Below are 6,274 nucleotides of genomic sequence, written 5' to 3' on the forward strand. Positions count from 1 at the left end.
GAGGATGGCATGTGACTTCTTAGATTATGATTTGTGCCCATCATAATACTGAACAAAGTTCATAATTCATACTTAGTATGGCAGCAACAATCTTCTTAAGTCTGGTGCTTAAATGCCATCGGATATAGTCAACATGTAAGTGGTAGCTGCAAAAATGAGGCACAGATAAAATATCATTGACGTACTGCGAGAAAAGGAACCCAGCAGGGGGCAGGTCGAAAAATCAGATATTTCCACGATGAGTTCTCCAACATTCCACGTACTGAGATCCGTTTTTTGAGATAACTGCCGAAGCACAGCGATGCGCTGTCTGGGAAGTTCAGCTGCTTTATTTACGTCAACAGTGGTGCCCAGTTATCATGTCTAATGTTCTAGAACACACTGTTAACAATGCGCTAAAAACATGCCATTTCTCTTCCAATGCGAGCCGGAAACCGCACTAAAATTACGCCATTTCTCTCTCTCTCTCTCTCTCTCTCTCTCTCTCCCTCCTTTTTTTCTGAGTGGTTTGATGCGGCCCGCCACGAATTCCTCTCCTGTACCAATCTCTTCATCTCAGAGTAGCACTTGCAGCCAACATCCTCAATTATTTGCTGGGTGTCTTCCAACCTCTGTCTTCCTCTACAGTTTTTGCCCTCTATAGCTCCCTCTACTATCATGGAACTCATTCCCCGATGTCTTAACAGATGCCCAAAACGTCCACTTAGAAAAACTATAAATTACTGTGCTGGTAAACTTCTACATTATTTGGTACAAAGACAGCTGAGTAAAACTGAACGTATTCAGACAGTTCTCCCTTTACTTACTCTGATCATCACTAACCTGGCACACAAATGTCACTGACTAACAGCAACCTATGCCTTTCATGAATCGCTTACCTCACAAAAATCTTCGTTACTCGATCTACTGCAATACAGCAAGCGCCAATAATGCCAGCTAAATAAAAGATTCTAACTACTGAGGGCACTAACTACTGATCGGCATAGTTAGCAAATGAAAGATTTTGATAGAGAACAAACAATGTAATTACCTTAATAGCGTTCAAAAGTCGTAATATATATATATAATTTTGTGACATCCAATTAAACAAATTTCCTTTTTCTGACGGACACACGTCCAGATCGTCTGCTCTCAAAAGTCTGGCATCTCTCTCCCCACATCCACCATTGCTGGCGGCTCACCTCCAACTGCACAACGCTACGCGCTGTTCACATCCAACTGTCCAACACTACCCAAGCGAATATTCCAACAATGCCAACCAGCCACAGACTGCACACAGCACAGTCAGTGATTTTCATACAGAGCGCTACGTGGCGATACCAACATAAAAACCTAAACAGCCTACTTACAATACCATCCCCTCCCTTCTCCTTGTCACAGTTTTTCACATATTCCTTTCCTCTTCGATTCTGCGAAGACCTCATTCCTTGCCCTATTAATCCACCTAATTTTCAACATTCACCTCTAGCACCACACTTCAAATGCTTAAATTCTCTTCTGTTCCGGTTTACTCACAGTCCAATGCTGTGCTCCAGGGGTATACCCTCAGAAATTTCTTCTTCAAATTATGGCCTATGTTTGACAGTCGTCGACTTCTCTTGGCCAGGAATGCCGTTTTTACCAGTGCTAGTCTGCTTTTGGTGTCCTCGTTGCTCCGTACGTCGTTGGTTATTTTGCTGCCTAGGCAGTAGAATTCCTTAACTTCATCTACTTCGTGACCATCAATCCTGATGTTAAGTTTCTCGCTGTTCTCAATTCTGCTACTTCTCATTACTTTCGTCATTCTTCAATTTACTCTCAATCCATATTCTGTACTAATTAGCCTGTCGATTCCATTCAGCGGATCATGTAATTCTTCTTTATTTTCACTCAAGATAGCAAGGTCATCAGCAAACCGTATCATTGATATCCTTTCACTTTGAATTTTAATTCCACTCCTGAACCTTTCTTTTATTTCCTTCTAGTTTCTTCCATGTACAGATTGAACAGGAGGGGCGAAAGACTACATCCCTGTCTTACATCTTTTTATCGGAGCACTTCGTTCTTGGTCGTCCACTCTTATTATTTCCTCTTGGCTCTTGTACATATTGTAATTTACCCGTCTCTCCCTATAGCTTATCCCTATTTTTCTCAGAATTTTGAACATCTTGTACCACTTTACATTGCCGGACGCTTTTCCAGGTGGACAAAACCTATGAACGTGTCCTGACATTTCTTTAGCCTTGCTTCCATTATCAACCGCAACTTCAGAATTGCCCCTCTGGTGCCTTCAGCTTCCCTAAAGCCAAACTGATCGTCATCTAACACATCCTCAATTTTCCTTTCCATTGTTCTGTACATTATACTTGTCAGCAACTTGGATTCATGAGCTGTTAATCCAGACTCTTACACTCTACAAACCAAAGCGACTAGCTGTTTTGTTGCCACTTAACCAATGATTTTAGAAATTCTGATCTACCCCTTTTGCCTCATTTGGTGTTAAGTCCTCTAATGCTCTTTACAATACTGATTCTAATACTGGATCCACTATCTCTTCTAAATCGGCTAATATTTCCTCTTTTAGCACATCATACAAATCTTCCCCCTCATAGAGGCTTTCAGTGTAATCTTTCCACCTATCCTCTCTCTCTCTCCTCTGCATTTAGCAGTGGAATTCCTGTTGCACTCTTAATGTTACCAACCTTGCTTTTAATGTCACCAAAGGTTGTTTTAACATTCCTGTATGCTGCATCTGTCCTTCCGGCAATTACTTCTTTTTTTTATTTCTTCACATTTTTCATGCAGTCATTTCGTCTTAGACTCTTAACTTCCCTGCATTTCCTATTTATCTCATTCCTCAGCGACTTGTATTTCTGTATTCTTGAGTTTCCCAGAAAAATTTTGTACTTATTCCTTTCAGCTATCAAATGAAGTATTTCTTCCATCACCCACGATTTCTTCGCAGTTACCTTCTTCGTACCTAAGGTTTTTTTTCTTCAGCTTCTGTGTGTGTCATTTTTAGAGATTCCCACTCCTTTTCAATTGTACTGCTTACTGAGCTATTCCTTATTGCTGTATCTATAGCCTCATAGAACTTCGAGCATATCTCGTCATTCCTTAGTACTTCCGAATCCCCCTTCTTTTCATACTGATTCTTTCTGTCTAATCTCTTAAATTTCAGCCCATTCGTCATCACTACTGCACTGTGTGCTCCTGGGTACGCCTTACAATATGATTTCGGAATCTTTGTCTGAGCATGATGTAATCTAACTGAAATCCTCCCGAATCACCCTGCCTCTTCCAAGTATATCTCCTCCTCTTGTGATTCTTGAACAGGCTATTACTAGCTGAAATCTATTATAGAACTCTTTCTCCCCTATCATTCCTTGTCCCATGCCCATATTCTCCTGTAAACTTTGCCTTTCCTCCTTCCTATACAACTGCATTCCAGTTCCCCATGAATATCCCTTTACGTGCTATATTACTCTCGCAATATCCTCATATACCTTCTTTGCCTCTTCATCTTCAGCTTGCTACATCGGCATGTATACCTGAACTATCATTGTCTATATTGGTTTGCTGTCGATTCTGATAAGAACAACCCTCTGAATGAACTGTTCACAGTAACACACTCTCAGCATTATCTCCCTATTCGTAACAAATCTTACTGCTGTTATAACATTTTCTGCTGCTGATGATATCACCCTATACTTATCTGACTCTGCTGCTGTTGATATCACCCTACATTTATCTGACCAGAAATGCTTGTCTTCTTTCCACTTCCCTTTATTAACACCTGCTATATCTAGATTTAGCCTTTGCATTTCCTTTTTCAGGTTTTCTAGCCTCCCTACAATGTTCAAGTTTCTGACATTCCACGCACGGACTCGTATAACATTATCCTTTCGTTGGTTACTTAATCTTTTTCTCATAGTCACTTCTCCCTTGGCAGTCATCTCGCAGAGATCCGCATGGAGGACTTTTCTCAATGGAGGAATCATCATGACACTTTCTCAATTACAAGGCACATGTCCTATGGATACAGGTTATTTGTCTTTAATGCAGTGGTTTCCATTGCCTTCAGCATCCTCATGCCGTTGATCATTGCTGACTCTTCCGCCTCTTAGAGGCAGTTTCCCAACCCCAAGGACAAGAGAGTGCCCTGAACCTCTATCCGCTCCTCCGCCCTCTTTGATAAGGCCGTTGGCAGAATGAGAGTAACTTCTTATGCCGGAAGTCTTCGGCCGCCAAAGCTGACTATTAATCAAATTTTAAGCGGTGACGGGTTTAAAACCCAGGAGCGAGAGCGTTCTAACTAATAATCAAAGCCGCTACTCCTAGACCACGGGTAATAGTGCCAGTGCTATTATGCAAATAAAAAGGACGAAAACGTGTGTCGTAGTGCTCTCTCCACGAAAAATAGAAACCAGTGTTAATTGCTGAAATGATTATCAGCCGTATTATGATCAACACAAAGAAAGAACGCAGCTGTCTTTTTTCGGGTTTGCATGCTCTGATGTGACACTAACCATTTCGGCATTGCGAGCGCTACGTTGCTCACAGCTCTAGGTCAATGTCTTTCTTAACAATTCGTTGGACTGGGTTCGATCCCTGCTGCTATAATTTTTTCCATTTTATTTTATACGTCACAGTGTTAAACAATTAATTGTAAAATTTAAATATATTTAAACAGTTCAGTTTCTATATGTAAAATTAATATATATGGTTTAGTTATGATTACCCTTGAAACTTCCTGGCAGATTAAAATTGTGTGCCGGACTGGATCTCGAACTCGGGACCATTTCTTTTCGCAGGTAAATGCTCTACCTCCTGAGCTACCCCAGCACGACTCAGGACCCGTCTTCACAGTTTAAATACTGCCAGTACCTCGACTCCTTCCAAACATCACAAAAGCTTTTCTGCAAATCTTGCAGAACTAGCACTTCTGGAGGAAAGGATGGTAGAGCACTTGCCCGCGAAAGGCAAAGGTGACGAGATCGAGTGTCGGTCCGGCACACAGTATTAATCTGCAGGGAAGTTTCGTATCAGCGCACACTCCACTACAGAGTGAAAATCTCATTCATGATTACCCTTGTTTAAATCAAAAGGCTGTAGATGGCGGTAAAAAAAAGCATATACACGAGCTCATTAAATACGAAAGTTTTTTTCTGTAACGAATTTGTTAAAGCAAGATGGAATTTTCGTCTTTTGCTGCATTAATTTTATTTGTTAATGGCTAATTTCAGCCTTCTACGCCATTATCAAAGGATTTTGTGGTCCTGCAGCAGAACAGTTTGGCATAAATATTGAATCGTCAGCGTTTTTAACTGTGTGTTTTCTATTCCTTATTCCTTTCTCATTCACAAATGCTGTTTTGTTTGTATGACAGCTTGACATTTACAGATGTACTGTTCTGCAATAGGAGATTATGCATTACATATTGAAATGTCAGCGTCATTACGTTTTCTATTGGTTTTGATTCGCAAATGCTTTCGTATTGGTTTGACAGCCTGCTGTACCTTTCTCTCCACTAGAATGTTCAGTTTCAGGCTTTCATTTTGCAGAACTGTTAAGTATCATCCAATTTAGTCAATAATGCATCTATATTCGATGAAACTGGGCATTTACATCTGACTGATTTGACTGTTGCAGACGAAAGTTCGGCGAAAAATGAACTCAGAAATACGCATTTGATGTGTTATTCCTTTCGACACATCGAAATTAAACACATAACCAGTTTGTAGTTGCCATACACTTCTGTATTACAAACACATGCTCCTAATGAAATTAACAGTAACAACGATTATAATAAAAGGCACCTGCCCTACGGAACCACCAGCAGGACACAGATTAAAACATTAATGCACTTATGTCCGATAGACACAGATCTTTCAAATTTTACTCAACCAATTTTCACTAATTAAAATAATGTTCATAAAACCACCATTAATCCAATTTAACTGACATAACAGAATCACACAAACCTTTTAAACATGCTTCATGACTTACACAGGAACTGGCTTTCACATAACTCATATCAAATTCTAAAACTACTTCCAACAACTAAGACATCTTCCATGGTCTGAATTTAAGCAATTCTATCAAATTAAAGGTATTATCAGATTAATACGCTCAACCAGACTTCTCTTTAGTATTACTTACAGGTACGAGATTCACATTTCATCTCCAGAATATAATAATAGCATATTAAATAGTCTTCAAATGGGGCCGTTTCAGTTTTATGTTGAAAGTTAGTGATGGACGCGAGCAGACCGAAAGGTTCTAACAGATACAG

Source organism: Schistocerca americana, chromosome 8, assembly GCF_021461395.2.
Source record: "Schistocerca americana isolate TAMUIC-IGC-003095 chromosome 8, iqSchAmer2.1, whole genome shotgun sequence".
NCBI lineage: Eukaryota > Metazoa > Arthropoda > Insecta > Orthoptera > Acrididae > Schistocerca > Schistocerca americana.